The 17,361-nt window shown below is 60.3% G+C and overlaps 2 long non-coding RNA genes across 2 annotated transcripts; one reads left to right on the top strand and one right to left on the bottom strand.

Annotated features, from left to right (window-relative positions):
- Positions 1–1,988: 1,988 nt before the first annotated feature.
- Positions 1,989–4,298, bottom strand: LOC104864516. Its single transcript, XR_780921.1, has 3 exons — positions 4,235–4,298; positions 3,060–3,327; positions 1,989–2,267 (listed from the first exon to the last, which is right to left on the bottom strand). It is a non-coding gene; the product is annotated as an uncharacterized LOC104864516 (long non-coding RNA).
- Positions 4,299–9,959: 5,661 nt separating this feature from the next.
- Positions 9,960–12,096, top strand: LOC109118164. The gene is made up of 3 exons (XR_002025471.1): positions 9,960–10,251; positions 10,381–10,745; positions 11,526–12,096. It is a non-coding gene; the product is annotated as an uncharacterized LOC109118164 (long non-coding RNA).
- The last annotated feature ends 5,265 nt before the right edge of the window (positions 12,097–17,361 follow it).

Raw genomic sequence — 17,361 nt, forward strand, 5'->3', positions numbered from 1 at the left:
GAGGGAAGACTCTGTGGCTGCTGGTCTGGACTGGGTTCCAGTCCACAGGGTTAGGGCCATGGCCTGAGGCACCTGTCCCTACAGGCATCCTGCTCCTGGGCTCCGGGTTTCCCCACCTGCGGCAGAGCTTGTGTCGCAGGGCTGATTTGGGGTCCAAGACAGCTGTGCCCTGTGCCCAACTGGAGGGTGGAAGCAGAGAGCGGCAGGAGGGCACCGCTCCCCTAGCCCAGCCGCTCCCCAGGGCAGTGTGGGCACCCTGGCCCTGTGCTCCATCCACATGGAGCGGAAGGCGCTGGGCACCTGGACAAAGGGCCCAAGAAGGGGGCAGCTGGGTCCCCCGTGACTGGGGCAGAGGCTGGCTGTGTCACATGAGTGCAAAACCACAAGCGGGGCAGGGACCTGAGAGGCACAGCTGCTTCCTTCTGCCCTGGGCCACTGTGATCAACACACTGAGTAACAGCCTGCCTGCTCCTCGAGGCCATGTGTTCTACCGGCAGACTGGGATTTGTCTGCCTCCCTTGCAGCTAGGGCTGGCCAATGACATGGAAGTGAGCACTTCTGGGCAGGACTGCTGAGAAACCATCTTGGAAAAGAAAAGGACAGGTTGTAGTACAGTAGTCCCTTTCCCGCTTCTGTGACCTGGAATAGAAATGTGATGACTGAAGCTCCAGCAACCATCTTGAACTATGAGGTGCCACGGAGGGTGACACAAAAGCTCAAAGGAGTCTGCGGGCCCAATGGCTGTGAGTCACTATATTGACCTTGAGCTCTTTCTGAATTTGTTTGACAAAAGAGAAAAGTGAACCTTTATGTGTTAAAACCACCATTATTTCAGGTTTGGCACTAATGGCACTTCCTACGAGCACACAGGAGCCTGCCAGCGTTCAGCGAGGTCTGACCAGGTGTGGGAAGAACCATTACATGGGCAGGAGCCAAAGGCCACCTGCGCAAGTGGGCCGAGCTCAGCCACGGCACTCCTTGGGGGCTTTGTTAGTTTGCAGCTTATCCTTCTTCAGCTTTGTCTTCTTCCTCAGGGACAGAATCCCCACCCTTTTCAGGTTGGACTGCAGTCTGATGCAGCAGAGGGTTATATTCACTGCTGTGATTGACAGGAAACTTGTATTTATCGTTTTATGTAATTTACTTGAAAGTTTATAAAAAATGCACTATTTACTTACATATATATCAGACATAAGGAATGAACAGTAAAAGGAAACTGGGGGTGAGGGTAGACATAAGATCTTCTGATTGGGAGTGACATACTATTTTAAGTGTTCATAAATTCACCTCTGAGCCTCCTGGTGGCCAGAACAAAGAGGGAATAAGGTAGTTAGTTTACAAAATGCAGTGTTTTTGCCTCCTCTGCAGCCTCATGTGCTTAACTGTAGTGCACGACGCCTGAGCGAGACCCTCCCGGGACGGGTAGGGCCGCGTGACTCTGCTCGGGTCTGTGTGTCCTGACTGCACTCCTCCCAGCCAAGCCAAGGCAGGGCAGAGCTTGGTGGGTAAACTGAGTCCCAGAGCAGTGTCACAGCTGGGAAGAATGAGAGGAGGTGGCCAAGGGCTAAACACTTTGGCTCCAGATTCAGATCCCACCACTTGCTTTCCGTGTGGCCGATGTGGTTTCTCGTTCCCCAGCCTCGGTTTCCTCTTCCGTGGCAGAGGGAAGAAGGAGGAGCACCAGGCCTCTCCCCTCCACACACGCATGGCCCAGGCATTCCCAGATGCTTGAGGCGGGAGGTGGGCACGGCCCTGTCTGAGGGACAGCTGGGGATGCCCTGGCCGTGCAGGTGCCCACGGGGCCCCCTCCCTGCTTCTGTGCAGGCCTGGTGCTCGAGAGTCCGCATCACCTAGTTCTCCCCTAGAAGCTGAGCCCTTCTAAGGGAGCTCTCTCAATCCACAAGAGCAAGGGTTTCACAGAGCCGACACTGACGCCAGCCAAGAGCTGACGTTTTGCTGTGGAACTGCTTTTCTTTATTCTCTGTGGGCTGGCAGGAGAACTTTTTGACAGTCCACAAGAAAGTGTCCAGGGCTCTCTTGGACCCTGGGCTGCTGGGTCCTGTTGTGCAGGTTGCTCATTGCCCAAGGTGCTGCCTACGCCAGCCACACCCTGTCCCCGGGCCTCGGAGCCCATTGGTGGGGGAGGTACTCACTCTGATGGGCACACAGATGGCCTCCCTCCTGGTATCATGGTGTGGAGCTCCTTCCCGCACTGGTGGAGACGTCAGAGGCAAAGCCTGGTGCTGAGAGTGGGGGCATCGGGGTCCCTGTCCGGACGTAGGGCTGCCATCACCTCACCTGCCTGCACTGTTTTAATTCTCTGCCCTCCATGGCCAATGCGTCCTCCTCCGCAGCTCTCATTCCCACAGTTTCTGCCGTGAGTGAGTGCCCGGTTGTCTGCGCCAAGGAGCCGTCGGCATGGGATGCTGCTGCCTGGGTCACCTGGGCGTCCACACCGCACACTGGCCCAGCGGCACAGCTGTTGGGGCTGCAGGAGGCCTGGGGACTGGAAGGAGCGGCAGCCCTGGCCCGTCGTATTCCGCTTGTTGGGAAGTGCAGGTGAGGCGGTTCCGGCGCAGGCCGACCTGACCCGGGTCACCCTTGTGTGCCCAGCACACAGCCTCGATGCCCGTGGCCCTGGCCTCCCCGGCACTCCTCTGCATGCCAGCCCGGCACCTCCTACACAGCCCACCAGATGGGCACCTCCTCCCCACACTCCCAGGCAAGGACACTGAGGCACGGATTGGCCGGGCCACAGGGCTTGCAGTGGGGTCTGAGCTGCTGCACCCTGTGCTCTCGACTGTCCCTCCCGGGTGGCCCTGGGCTCTGAGCCCTGTTACGTAGCATGGACAGAGACCTGTGGAGAGGCCCTGGCACGTTTGTGAAGGTTCTCACACCATTTCCAAGGGGCAGGACGGGGTCTTGGGGGTGTGGTCACTCATGGGCAGGTGACTGGCCCTCGAGGGGACAGGCCAGCCTTGGGACACCATCCCAGCTCCTCAGGGTCCCCTCTCCCTTCCTCCATCCCAGCATCATCAGCCTCACTCCCTGCCACCCACCTCCTGCTCAGACATAAACGCTGGCAGCTGCGGTCCCCGCGCCTGCTGGTTTTGCAGCACTGCCCAGTCCAGAGGACAGAGTGACACAAATGCCCAGGCCGGCTGGGTCGGTGGGGTGCTGGCGCCATCCTGGCTCCCACTGGCCTCACATCCACAGCTCCATTGTGGCAGCTCCAGTGGCCCATGTGGCTGAGCCAGGTCTCCAGGGTGCGGGAGCCGTGGCTGCTTGTGGCACTTGCACTGCCTCGGCCATCTGCGTACCGGGAGCCTAGACACAGCAAGACAGCAGTGCTCAGAGTGGGCTTGCAAGCAGGAGGGAAAACAGCAAGGGAGGCCGTGCCTTCGCAACATCTCACCCCCACTGAGACCCCGTGTACGGGGCGGCTGCTGTCCTGTGGGCACAGACAGAGGGCCAGGCGTGTCCCTGCAGAGGGCGGGAAGTTGGGCAAGGCCAGGCAGGTGCGTGATCTCAAAGACAGGCCACCCCACCCGTCTGGAAGTGTGTCCCTCCTCAATGCGGGCATTTGTGGGGAGCCACACTGGGGAGCAGCAGGCCCTCCAGTCCTACTCCTCCCTACCCTGCTTGCAGCCGGGAGTCTGGTCTCAGTGTGGGCAGGGATGGCTCTGAGGCTGGGAACAGACCGCAGGAAGTGCTTGGGAAGGGGCAGACCGAAGTCACCTGGAGGGTCCTGAGGGCCGAGGGAGGGCACCATACCACCACGAATGCTGGTGTTAGCAGCCACAGCCGAACAGGAAACACGGATGGATTGGTGAATCCACCGCTGTGGTAAGCGGGGGTGGGGTGGGCGTAGGACAGACTCTTTCCTGTGGAGGGGCCAGGAGTCAGGGGAGCGACAGGAGATCAGTCACCGCATGGGCTAGCTGGGAGTGACTCGCGGACACTGAGGAGAGGCGAGCGTGCTGTGCGGGGATAGATCTCTACATGGTCTCTAGGCAGTCCCGGCTGGATGCTCACTAACTACAGAGGCCAGGAAAGTGACCTCACAAGGCAGGCACAGGGGCTCTGGACCTTGATGGGACGAGGACGTCATGTGGCTCCCTTGAGAACACACAGGGTCACACGTGGGTGTCCTGCCCAAAACTCACGCACCGAGTCTGCTTACAAGAAAACATCCACAGACCCTGGCTGAGAGCCAAGCAATGTAATCAGGGACCTTGAGTTTCCAGAAAGCCAGTCACGGTGACAGTCACCCGTGCCAACTTCACCGGGTGAGGCGCTGTCCAGCACAGAGGGGAGCTCACTTCCGGGGCAAGAGCGCGTCCAAGGATGACTGGCATGTGGGCCAGCCAACCCAGGGGAAGTCCTGCCCCAACAGTGGGTGGCTCCATCCAATGGGCTTGCAGCCTGGGTGGAAGTCGAGGAGAAGGAGGAAGTCAGCCTGCCTTCAAAAGTCCGTGGCTTGGGGGGCTGAGGTCTTGCTCTCGCTGTTGCTGGCAAACATCAGTCTCCAGCTTCTTCAGCCTCTCACCTTGGACTCACACCAGCAGCTCTCTATGGAGCTCCCACCCCACCAGCCTCAGACAGGCACATGTCCTTGATCTCTCTCATCCCATGGCTTCCACCTTCCTGAGCTAAGCAGCCACCAGATGCCTGGCTGTCCAGTGTACAGATATCCTCAGCGGCTCTCTGGCTCCGTTTCATGAGCTACCCACCAAATCCCCTGTGTACCTGTACAGCATGTACAGACTTCTGGTGGGTTCTGTTCTCTAGAGAACCCTGGCCAGCACAGCCACGAAAGTGAAGAAGACCAGAGGAGCCGAGGGGACAGACGCCTAGTGTGGGATGGGACCTGCACTGGAACGCAGCCCGTGCTGTCCCTTGACTCTCCAGGCAGTGGGGCCCACGGGGACACGGACACGCACTGTCTGTGATCACTATGGGCTCCACAGCCATGACTGCTCAGCTCGGTACCAGGCTGTGGTGTGCACAGAATGTCCTGGTGTTTAGGAAAAGCTCCTCAGTCATTAGGGACAGAGGACACCCTGCCGGCTGGCCGTGTTCTGGTGGACAACTGGAGATGCAGGTCCAAAGCTAATGCAAAACACACGCATGCACAGGCACACATGTGCACACACAACCGTGCACACACTCACAGGCGGTAGCTTCCCACCCCTCCTGTGTCTCGTCCTCAGAGGGGAGCGGGACCCACACACTTCCTGGTGGGCAAGGCAGCACCCAGCGTGTGTACACCTCCACGTGCGACTCAGGGCGGCCCTGCCTTGCTGTGGCCAGACAGATGCCCTGGAGCTGACAGATGTGCGAGGCGTGGCTGGGCCGTGGTGCACAGGTGAGTGGACGTTGAGCTCCCCACCCAGTCAGCAGGTAGCCGAGGCCACTGTCAGGTGCAAGAGGGGCTCGGCATGCTCGGCAGGACCCTCAGAGTCCAGGTTGCCCTCTGTCCTGCAGCCTTTGGGGTTCACGCAGGGAAAACAGCAGAAGGTTCTGCCCCAAACCAAAACTCAAGAGGGCGGGGGGCAGAGGGCTAGGAATTCTCAGAAGTGTATGTGCTCCACCAGCTTAACCAGACTTCTTCACGACGTTTCATCCCATTCCTCCCTCCAAACCGCCATTCTGGGTCACTGGCAACAGACGTCAACCATGTTAGTCTGGTGACTCACAGCCCAGGAATCGCCAGTATGAAGCCACAGGGCTGTGGAGGGGAGCATTGCCATAATTCTAATAGCCGTCGGCAGTGCAGAGACACGAAAAGCCCGAGCTCCGGGTCTTAACTTACTCCCCGTTAGTGAGTTGAGGCCCAGAGCTAACGGCCATCTGTGTGCTGAGGGCCACCTCCAGTCAGCTGGGGACACGTCCAAAGCACAGGTGACCTCAGGAAATTGGGTCTGGGGGTGACGGGGCTCCTTGGCACCAGGAACAGAGCCCTAGAGCTCCCGCATCCATGTAGGCACCGACCGGAGTTTCCCCAGCACCATGCCCCTGGCGCCGTCTGATGCCCGGTCCATGTCCATGGCACCAAACCTCGTCCCTGTGCTGCCTTCAAAAAGGATACTGTGAAGCGGCCAAGGGGAGCAGGTTGCACGGTGCTTGGCCGCCTTCCTAGCATCTGGTTTCTTTTTGGCGAGCTGGGAAGATGGGAGCGAACGCTCACGGCATCTTTGCTGCATGACGTGTCGTAAGGGTGAGGAGACGGGGTTTTCAGGGCGAGCAGCTGCCCGCAGATGTCTGGCTGCCCCCGCCAGGATGAGACACGTGGATGTGCCCTGCAGATGTGCATATGCCCGTGTGCCCAGCGCCTGGCAAGCGCCGCCTCCTCCTGTTCACCCAGCCCTAAAGATGCAAGGAGCAGACCCGGCTGAGGCCTGTGGCCAGCAGAGGGGCCGGCACCGACAGCGCCTCTCCCAGAAGCTCTGGGAGCCCAGGTCCTGTGGCAGCGGGAGTCCACTTGCTGCCTCCCCTCCCCAAACCCACTGTAAGGCTCTGGTGAGTAAGACCCCACTGTGAGCACTGGCACGGTCGTGGGACCGCGGGAATCCCGCCCTCAGGTGGGCCGGGCTGACAGGACTGACAGGCCTGGTGGAGGACCACACTGGACAGCCTGCGTCTCGAAGGAAACAGAAGCCACAGGGCCTTCCCCGAGGCAGTGACCCTGCTTCCTAGACATCCGGAGACCTGGACGCCCCACGTGGCAGTGACCACTGTGCCACGCCCCCACCTGGGAAGAGTCCCCGAAGAAACTTAGTGCACACTTTACAGTTACAGCAAAGCTCTCCTGTATCCCCCAAGCTTCCTAATCTCCATTTGCACCCTGGCTCGGTGTCTTAGATCTAAGAGTTCGCCCACAGGAAGTGAGGCTCTCATGACGATTGTGATGTGCCACTGTGCCACTGACCGGCGGGGTCAGCCCTGTGCACCCAGGGGACAGGGCCAAACTCCCATGCCACCCAGGACCAGGCTCTGCCTCGCCCAGGTCAGAGGCAGATGGGTCAGGGCCACCTGTGTTGCTGCAGGTGACCCGGGTGCTCTCTGGCTCCTGACCTGTGCGGCCCACCCGGGCTCCGTGGGGCGTGCAGCCCACTTCCAGCCACAAGAGGGGAGGCGGTGTCGCGGGGCTATGGTGGTGACTATTTAAAGGCTGGCCGCCCCCTCCCCAGGCTGGGGGAAGCAAGTGTTCATTGTGCTCCGTGGCCTTGGGCAAATCCCTTGATCTCTCATTTTAATTTCCGTTAAAAATCAGAGGTGGTTTGGAGACCTTGCTAAGGAAACAAATGGAAAGCGTTTGCCAAAGAAAGCCCAGTCCTCTCTCGGGGCTTTCTTCAGAGGCTATTTCTGGGAGCCGTGCCTGCGTGTGACCGTGTGGATTGAGGGGCTTCCTGCGGGGGAATGGGGAGGCCGTCCAGGCCGGGGTCACCGAGCGCCAGGCTCACGGCCCCCCTCCAGCAGTCACGGTGCCACAGGGCTTTCCACATGGACCCTATTTTTGTATCATTTTCCCGGAAATAGAATGGTGAGATTCTGTCCCCAGGCTCCCTGGTGGCTTAGCCTCCTTCGGCCTCTGCGGGAAGGACTTCCCATGGCTCTGCTTCCTCCGCGGTTTCCGTGACCCCACCACGCAGGGGAATGCCGGCAGGGCAGGAAGACCTGAGGCCAAGGCCTGGCCGGCGCCTGGGCCCCAGTGCTGTCCCACTCCGTCCCTGTGTTGCCGCTGATGGAGCAGAGCGCAAGGCACTGTGCCTGGTGGGCCTGACTGCCCGGGACACCCAGGTAAGTCTGAATTTCAGGTGAACAAAAAGTGGTGCTTCGGCCGGGCTTGGTAGCGTATGCCTATAATCCCAGCACTCAGGAGGCTGAGGCAGGAATATCGCTGAGTTCGAGACCAGCCTGGGCTGCATGCTGAGTTCCAGGTCAGTCTCAACTACAGTGAAACCCTGTCTCAAAAAACCAAAAGAATAAAACAAAACCAAAAAAAAAAAGCAGTGCTTCACCCTAACACGAGATACATTTATCAGTGGGTGTCCTTACAGCTGTATGGACACTCACCTGGGCATCTGTCCTCACGGATTCTGTCCCCTCCCTGCACTGGCGGCAGGAACACAGGTGGGGATCTTCATTCAACACATATCTGTTGTGGGCCTACTGTGCACGGGGCTTGGAGGCGCGGAGTAGGATGGGGCGGGTTTGTAGCGTGGAAGTAAAGCTCGTCTCGGCCTCTGTGGTCAAGTCTGACAAAGGTCCCACAGGGCTGAACTGGGAGTGTCACAGAGCTGCGTGCTGGAGGCTCTGGGGGATCTGATTTATCCTGATTCTGGGTTTTGAGGCTGCAGCCTTCCCTGCTTTTGTCTTCAGATCGGGCAGTGGCTGTGGGAGCCTTTCTGTGGGGCCGTGCCAGCATTTCTAGTTCTCTCTACGTCCCCCTCATCTGCTTCCGAGGACCCCTGCGGTGACAGTGGACCCCCAGATGAGCCAGGCTCTCCCCTATTCTGAGATCAGCTGATGAGCAAGGTGGGCAGCCCCGCAACCCTGACACACTCTGCCAGGTACCTAGCATCGTGCTGGCCCGGGGGTGGGCTGTGGAGTCTTCATGGGGGTCATTCTGCCGGTACAGGAAGCTCAGGGCGTCTCATCCTCCCCCTTAGTGCCCAGCGCTCCTCCATCCGAGGGCATCCAGATCTGGGGAGCAGAGGGCCAGGGGTGACGCTGATGGTGGCAGCGGAGATGGCAGCGCTCTACGTGGCTCCCCATAATCCACAGCACACTTCTGCATCTTGGCAATGATTAGGTCTGAATGTCTCCCGAAATCTCATGTGCTAAGAGGTGGTGCTTTGAGGGGTGATTGGGTTGTGGAGGGCCATGCTTATCAGTACATCCATCCAGGGATGCCTTCAGGGCTGATGTGCTCTTAGGAGAGGCCCTGGTTGGTGGCGGACCCTGGGGTGTGACCTGGAAGGGTGTGTTTTAGTTCCCGGCTCCTCCCTTTGCTCTCTGCCTCCTGGCTGCCCTGAGGTAAGCAGCTTCCTCTACTACCCCCGTCACCATGCAGTTTCTGCCTTGAAAGCAGCTCACCATGGATTGAACCTTCCGAAACCATGATCCAAAACTGACCTTGCCCTGTTCCACTGTGGCCTCTGCGCTGAGAGACACACCTGTATGGACCCTGCTCACCATGCAGGACCCTGTCAGAGGTGACCAGGCAGGGTGGGGACAGGGATTGGCAGTCTGGTTCTGGTCTGGTTCCATTGCTGGGGCAGCCAGACACAGTCGTTTCCTCCCTGTTACTCACCCCCAGCAGCCCTGTGACTTATGCGTCCGGCTGCACAGCCAGGGAGTGGAGATGAGTGGTGTCTGTATCCCCTGACATCACTGTGCAGGAGACCTTGAGCTTCCTAGGTCAGGGGCATTCACGTTTCTGGCAGAGCAGCCCCTCAGCGAAGACTGCAGACCTGACTCCGTGCAGGACCAGCCCCTGGTGCCAGAACTTGAGACTGCTGGTCCCTGTCCCTGTCCCTGGTCACCTCTGACAGGGCCCTGCATGGTGGACAGGGTCCATACAGGTGTGTCTCTCAGCACCGGCCGCAGAGCCTGAGCTGCCTGGAGAAGTGGCACCTCTCCGGCAGGGCCTGCATTTCATGCCGTGGAAAGGACAACTGCATCCAGCACGGACGTCCAGCCTCCAGCCCCGGAGCCACTTAGGTCTGGGAAGGGAAGACCCCTGCATCCTTACTGTGTGCCAGGCTCTGGGTGAAGCGCTGTATCAGGACTGGAAACAGCAAGGGTCACTCTTACAACTCTGATCCAGACGCGTGACGAGGTTTAGCACACTGAGGCTGCAGGTGACGGCCACTGTCCTCACCCTTTTCCATGACAGTCTCACCTCCTGTGGAGCCGCAGGTCCATTTCATGCCCCTGCCTCACAGGCAGGAAGATGGGCTCTTCAGATCTGAGTCCCAGAGCCCAAACTCGGCCCAGGACCCTGAGCTGATCAGGACCTGCAAAGCCCAGCGCCTTGCTGCAGGAGGCGGCTGGAGTCACTGAGAGTCAATGGAATCCTGGCCTGGGACCCAGGGCCCCCGAGACAGGTGAGAAGCCCTGTGAAAGGTGACACATGCGGCCTGAAGGCAGTCACTGTGTTTCTGGTGAGCCGTTCCCATCAGCCTGTGCCCAGAGTGACGCCGACACCTCTCTGGTCAGCTGGGTCTCAGAGTTACAGAGCAGGTATGGAGGCCACACCCAGACAGCCGGGTGCACCCAGGGTCCTGTTCTGTGGGGTCCAGTACCAGGTTCACTGACTCTGCCTGGGGGTGGCAGGAGCAGCAACCTGGTCACTTTTCTCTGTGGGGCCAGGTTCTACTTGGCAGAAGGAAGTGTGCCCAGCATCCGGGGACAGACATGGAGCAGCTGCCATCGCCACCCAGAGGTCCTCAAGGTCCCTAGTGCGTGGTGGGCAGGCAGCTGACATCTTGGCCATGCCCACACTCGCCAGCATCTCTGACTGCCGTGGCCCCGGACCGTCCACAGTGGAAGCCGCCATCCCCCGGACCCGACACCAGCTACCGCCACCCCCTGGGTGCCAGGCTGCCTCCGGTCTCCCTGCCAGCCCCCTGCCCCACACTCTGGTGGCCACCTGGAGGGCGTGGCCCGTGGGTCCCATCCCCGCAGACCCTGCCATCCCGCGTGCTCTGGCCAGCTGCCCAGCTAACATTACCGGGGTAAGGGCAAGTGGACAGGCCGGGCTCTGGGGCTCCAGGGCTGTGACCAGCATGGAAGTCCACCGTCCTGCCTCTGTGTTTGCTGTATGTCAGCGTGTTGTTTCCCAGGGTGCTTTGCATTTTGCTGTTGAGGTCATTTATGGGCACAGCAGGGACCACACCCCCAGAGCAGATGCAGAGGGCACAGAAGAGGGTTTTGCTGGGCGAGTGTGGTAGACCTGCTGGGCCCCTAGGTTTGGGGGAGCCAGGAGTCGGGTGGGCAACCCTTCCCCATATGACCTGCCAGCCCGGGGAGCTCAGCATAGTGTCCCTAGCAGATGAAGGCGCATACATCTGGGGCCAGCCCAGAGAGCTGGGGAGGGGGGCGGCGCCCGGGTCAGATGGCCCCATCTCCGGGGAGGCAGCCAAGGACAGCGGAGCGCCCCGCCCCGGGCGGTTTAATAGTCCCTTATCTTGGGGACATTGCCCAGAGCCAGGCGGGCCCTCGTAAACCCTGGGCCTGTTTTATGTGCTTTCCCACCAGATGCTGGGGGACCCTGAGAAAGACTCTCCAAGGAGATTAGGTGGGCTGGGAAGAGCGCTCCCCCTCTTCCTGGGGGCTCAGCCTGGCTCCTGCCCCATTTCCTCCCTGGCCTCAGCTCCCCATTTTTGCTGGGGAGCTCCCTGTGGGGCCTGAGCACTGCTCTCTGCTGGGGGCCACCAGAGCAGGCCAGATCACTGTGCAGGAAGAGATGCCACGTAATTTTATATATTGTTTATTTGTACATAACTTTATTTTAGGCTATGCAAATTTTTCGGCAATATATCCATGCGGCATCTGTGCAATGAATACATTATAAAGTGCCACGGACAAGCCAGTGAGCCTGTGGATGACTATTCCATTGAGGGGAGGCCTGCAGGGACAGTGCGAGGACCCTGAGAGGCCACCCCTCCCTGGAGCTCTGGTCAGAAGTGCCCACCTCCAGCTGCCCCCAGCCCCCAACCCAACCGGGCCCTTTCTGTTCCCTGCTCCTTCTGCCCGGACCCCCTTCCCTGCCTTCCTCCTTCTCCCCTCCCGGCCCAGCGGCCACCGGCTGTGCCCACCACACCCCCAGCGCCATCTCTGTCCCACAGTCTCATCCCAGGACCTCCTGCGGCTCTGCACCCCAAGCCCTTGAGGTGACCTGCGGTCACCACGAGCAGGGATCCTGTCAAGTGCCATCTGTCCCCTTCCTCTGTCCTTCCAGTCCCCAAGCCTGCTCAGGACGGAAGAGGCCACTGCCTGCCTGACCTCCTGCCTGTGCCAAGGCCACCTGCCCCTGTACTCACCCCACTGTCCATCCCGAGGCTGGGCCAGGTGCACTGGAGATGTTTGCTGGTAAGGACCCTGATTCCCAGGGCAGCGCCTGGGTTCTCTGCCAGTCACAGGAGACAACAAAGCCAATGCGGGAACAGAGGTCCAAGCAACTGTGCCCACCCACACCGTACTAACAGCTCAGTGGTCAGGTCTCATGGAGATGGGAAGACCCGTGAAAAGGAGACGATAAGAAAAGGAGGATGAAGGAAAGGAGGATCACCCAGCACCCAGCCCTCACCCACTCCCCACCCATCCGCAGGCATGTCTGGCTGTTGTCACTTGGACTAAGACGCCACTTGCCTAGAAGGGTGTGAGAACGGCTAGGGTTTCCGGGCGTCCTGGATCACAGTGGGGCTCAGTCTTTCCTGATTCTGGTTCTGGGCAGCACAACCTCAAGCTCTCCCTCCCTCCCTCCCTTTGCTCTCTGTGCCCACAGCCAGGCCCATGTGGCCATGGCTTCCTGTCATCCCACCACCTCCGGGCAGCCAGTGCCCTGATTCAGGAAAGGCAGCTGGGGAGGCTAGGACCTGACCCCCGCTGGGCACTGAGCCCCAAGGGAAGACAGCACTCCTACCTATACACAGGTGCCCTTTCCTACATGCCCTTTCCAGCAAGGAGGGCACCTTGAGTCCGCCCAGGTGGGCTCGGGTGGGATTGGTGCTCACACGTACTCATTCATCCCATGGTGACGCTTGCTCTCTCCTCTCACCGACAGAAGGGAGATTCAGAGTGGATTACCCGGGGTGTGGCCCTGAGTGTGAGGAGGACCCAGCCAGGAGCGGTTGCTGTTTTCCCTTCCGTGTTTTCTCTGCTTACTTGATCTTCGGTCTCAAGCATGTGCTGCATCCGGGAAACAGTACAAACCCGATCCACCCGGCTGCTCTGGGCAGCTGAGTGCACTTGATCCTTACCACCAGGGGGCGCCGGCGAGTCCTCTCTGCCCGGGAAAACCCGCGGGGGCGCTGAGCCCTGGGCCACTTGGGTTCTGTCCCTGCCCGGAGAGCTCTGGAAATGTTCTGTGACTGCAGATCTCGTCAGTCCCAGCCCAGAGAGCCGTGTGCAGTGGGCCAGCCCCGATGTGCTTCTGCAGTCAGCCTCGCGCCCCTCTTCAGGGAGCTCAGCCTGCTCCCGGGGGCTGTGGGGGTCACCATTCTGACCACACAGGGAGCAGCCCGCGCCTGCTCATCCCTGTCCCTGTCTTCAACCCACTGCACTGCCAAGTCCGGGGCGTGCAGCTGTGTGCTGGTGACGGAGAGGCAGCGGGGAGGCGGGCGACTGTCCCCGATGTCACTGCGCACTGCACCAACCCCAAGATTTCTCCACCTTTCCAGCGCTGATTCCATGCCGACTCCAGGCCTCCGGGTGCCCTCACAGCCCCTGGAGCGGGTGCCCCATCTCCCCGTCTCCCCACTCTGTCCACCTCCCCGCTTGCCCCAGCCTCTCCGGTGCGTCCTGGTGGGCTCTGCACTTCTCGTCCTGTGCCCAGCGCAGTGTGGGCTCTGCCCTGGCACCGGACCTGCGTCCTCGTCCGTAGCTCGAGTCGTGCTCTCTGGGCTGGGCACTGCCTGCTGCCTGCTGGTGGCGGCCACAGGGGTGCTGACCACTGTCTCTAATGAGCTCTGACGGGTCCTGTCCAACATCTCAGCCCTAAGGGTCCTGATTTAATAGACAGTAGCACCCTGGGGTGTAAATAAGTCACAGGACAGTGTCCCAGCCTGGACAGTGTGTTGAACTGTCAAACTGAACATAGAAATGGGGCTATTTTTACCTCCAAGAGAAGGCTGCTCGCTCAGTGAGCAACTGGGGCAACAGCCCAGGTTCTGGGCAAACTAAGTCAGGGTGGGGGTGGGGCGGGCTGGGGTCTGAGTCAGGCCTCAGAAGAAGCAGAGTCCAGGGTGGAGGAGGGCAGAGTTCACCACAGGAGGGTAGAGGAGGGTGGAGGAGAGGGACAGATGGGTGGACAATAGGCAGGCGATGGAACGGAAGAAGCCGGAGTGGCTGAGGTGGACACGGGCAGCTCTGGGGAATCGGAACCACCAGCTCGAGTCCCCACCTCCCAGAGGGCTGAGCACCTGCGCCTGCGTCCATCAGAGAACCTCAGTCTTCCGGCCTTACCCACAAGCCCCCTCCTGGGCTGCTTTCCGGAGAAAATAAGGGCCCAGAACAAGACAATGAGGAAAACACCTGACACCCCCTCCTCCCCTGCTTTATAGTCGGGGAAGCGGACCCGGAGAGGTGACTTGCGTCACCAGAGGTCACGCAGCCACTCTGTGCCCAGCTGGAGGGCTGAGTGCGCTCTGTCCCAGCTTCCTGTGTGACGCACCCAGCCCTGGGCCTGGAGGAGTGGGCTGGCTGGGCTCGGGACCACCAGGTGACCAGGGCCCCCGGGGCCCGTGGACCCTGCCGGCCTCCCCCACAGAAGCGGACCCGGAGAGGTGACTTGCGTCACCAGAGGTCACGCAGCCACTCTGTGCCCAGCTGGAGGGCTGAGTGCGCTCTGTCCCAGCTTCCTGTGTGACGCACCCAGCCCTGGGCCTGGAGGAGTGGGCTGGCTGGGCTCGGGACCACCAGGTGACCAGGGCCCCCGGGGCCCGTGGACCCTGCCGGCCTCCCCCACAGACCACAGACGCATTTACGATTTTCCTGGAGCCTCTTGGCCGGGCTGTGGCAGAGGCTGAGCCAGAAAAAGAAAACTCCCGGGTGATGTAGATGCAGTCGGCGCTGCTGCAAGGGTGCGCGCTCTTCCTGCCCCAGCCGTCTTCTGTCCAAGAGGCAGAGAAACCACCCCAAAGCTGCCCCTGCACCCCCTCTGCCTCAGCCTGGCTCCAGAGCTGCCCGTGTAGAGCTCCCCACGGGGGTCAAGCAGGCGGGCGTTGGCTGAGTTATTTTATTTGCAGATGAGGTTATTTTGGTGGAGCCAAGCTTGCCAGGCGATAAGATCAGGCCGGCTCTCGCTGCCAGATGTCCATTAGGGGCTGAGTGGCAGGAGGCCTGGCTCTGCACACACTGCAGGGTCTGGGCTGGGGCCAGGGGAAGAGCCAGGGCCATGGCCCAGCCTGGCACTAGGTGACAGCGGTCCCTGTCTGGCCCTGCCCGAGGACCAGTGTCCAGCTTTGCAGGCTCTGTGGGGCCCGGCCGAGGGGCTCTTTCTGAAGGCCATGGCCACAACACTGGCCCCAGGCAGCAGCACAAGCATCCGGTGCTTCACTCCTCCTGCAGGTGCGGCCTTGGATCCAGTGAGCGCAGGTGTCGGACTTGGTGCCTGGCTGAGGCTGGGCCTCCGCGGTGCCCAATGCGGGCACGAGCGGTCTGGGCAGCCAAGAGGCCGGAGGCCCCCGCATGAGCTGTGTCCACATTGCCTGGGGACCTAAGGACTATTCACCAGGATGACGGTGTCAACAGGACCCTATGGGTCCTCCTTTCTACTTGATCTAGAAGCTTCCGGCTGCAGAGCAACACCAGGACCTGCTTCTGCCTCTTCTGTGCCTATGCAAAGCTCTCATGGGTGGCAGTGGGCAGCACAGTCGCCATGGTAGCAACCGTTAACCTACACGGGCACCTGCTACCTGCCAGCCAAACGGAAATGACTAGCACTGCCTCAGCTCCACACCCATCGGGACTCTTTTACTGTGGGAGAACACGGGTAGCATGAAGTTTGCATTTAGCCATTTTTCATGTCAAAAGTCTTTTCAAATTGCAAAACTGAAATGCTCTCTGTGTCGCACAACTTTCTATTCCCTCTCTTTACGGCCCAGCGGCAACCACCATTCTGTCTTCTGTCTCTGTGAATTTGCCTACCTCGGATAAGCGGAAGTGACTGGTTTATGAACACGGCGAAACATCCTCAAGGTTCATCCACGTTATAGTATGTGTCAGAACTTCCTTCCTTTTGACGGCTGAGTAATACTTCATTGTCTGAACAGGCCGCATGTGATGGATGTGTTTGTTTGGCGAATGGCACCTGGCCTGTGTCCACCTTTGGGCCTCCTGCTCTAAATCGGGCTGCGGTTAATGTTTATGCACAGAGTTTTGCATGGATTTATCTGGGTTTTTTTTCTTTTGTTTCCTCTACATAGCCAGAATCATTGCCAAGGTCCAAGTCATGCAGGCTCCCTTGCTTTTCCTCTGTGAGTCCTCCGGCTTGGTTCGCACATTCAGAGCTTATACTGGCACTGTAGTTCGCTTGCATTAGGCGTGAGGTAGGAATTCCGCTCCAGTCTCTGCGTGCGGAGCCCCAGTGGGTGCCAGACCCCCCTGTAAGCGTGCATCCTGGGTCCCTCGGAGGTGCTCATGGGCCACGCATGTGCGAATTTGTGTCGGCACCGTGCCCTGCCCCTTGGTCTCTTTGTCTGTCCTTGCGTCAGCATGACAGCGCTGGAAGTGCCGTGGATGCTCTGCAGCCAGTTCGTGGACTCCCAGCGCCCGGCCTGCCTTTCGTGTCGTGTAAACATTTTGTCTCACGGCAGAGACGAGACAACAGGCACTTTCCTGGTGTGATGCGTCCCACAGGCTCGCTGGCCTCAGGTCCCTGGGTTCCCACCCTGGAGCTGCACGGCCACTGGACACAGGCGCCCGGACGCCAGGGTGAGGCCCGTGCTGAGCAGGGTCCAGGCTGGGCTGTGAAGGGCCGCTTGTCCCCGATCTCCCCACTCTGCCCCACAGCCCAGCCCAGGCTCTGCCCGCTGGGGACTGGCATGTGATGGTCCTTCCCTGTCTGACCCCGGAGAGCCAGACTTTCCAGCCTGGGTCCCAGCTGCTCGTGAAGCTTCAAGCTGATCTATAGCACTGAGGGTGTCTGCGCAGTCGTTAGGGCCTTGGGCCCCAGTTCAGGCTGCCCAGCTCAGTGTGGGCACCACAGCCATAGGCGGCCCTCTGAAGTCACGCTGAGGTTAGATTAAATCGAACAAAAGCACAGTTGCTAATGGTGAGCTGTGTTCCATCCCCACAGCCCCTCCCACAGCTGTCCTGCTCTGTCACCCGCAGGGAACAAGCCGAGCCCAGGAGCCCAAGTGCCCCCACGCTGGCTGCTCATGGGAACCCCAGGCTCCGGGGAGGATGGGCGGTGGGGCTGACCATGGTGGGCACCGCAGAGGCCGATGGAGCTGGCCAGTGGGCGAAAGGGGACCAGCAGGACACAACACTGACCAGTGAGCGGGGCTGCGGTGCTCACTGCGACTGAGGACGGGGGCTCAGGCGGGGGCCCACAGGCGTCAGGGCCTGGGCACCGGGTGCGGGCTCTCGGGGGCCCACAGTTGACCCCCAGGGAGGGTCTTGGGCCAG

This window comes from Fukomys damarensis, unplaced genomic scaffold, assembly GCF_012274545.1.
Source record: "Fukomys damarensis isolate Sample0158 unplaced genomic scaffold, DMR_v1.0_HiC HiC_scaffold_32, whole genome shotgun sequence".
In the NCBI taxonomy this organism is placed as follows: Eukaryota; Metazoa; Chordata; class Mammalia; order Rodentia; family Bathyergidae; genus Fukomys; species Fukomys damarensis.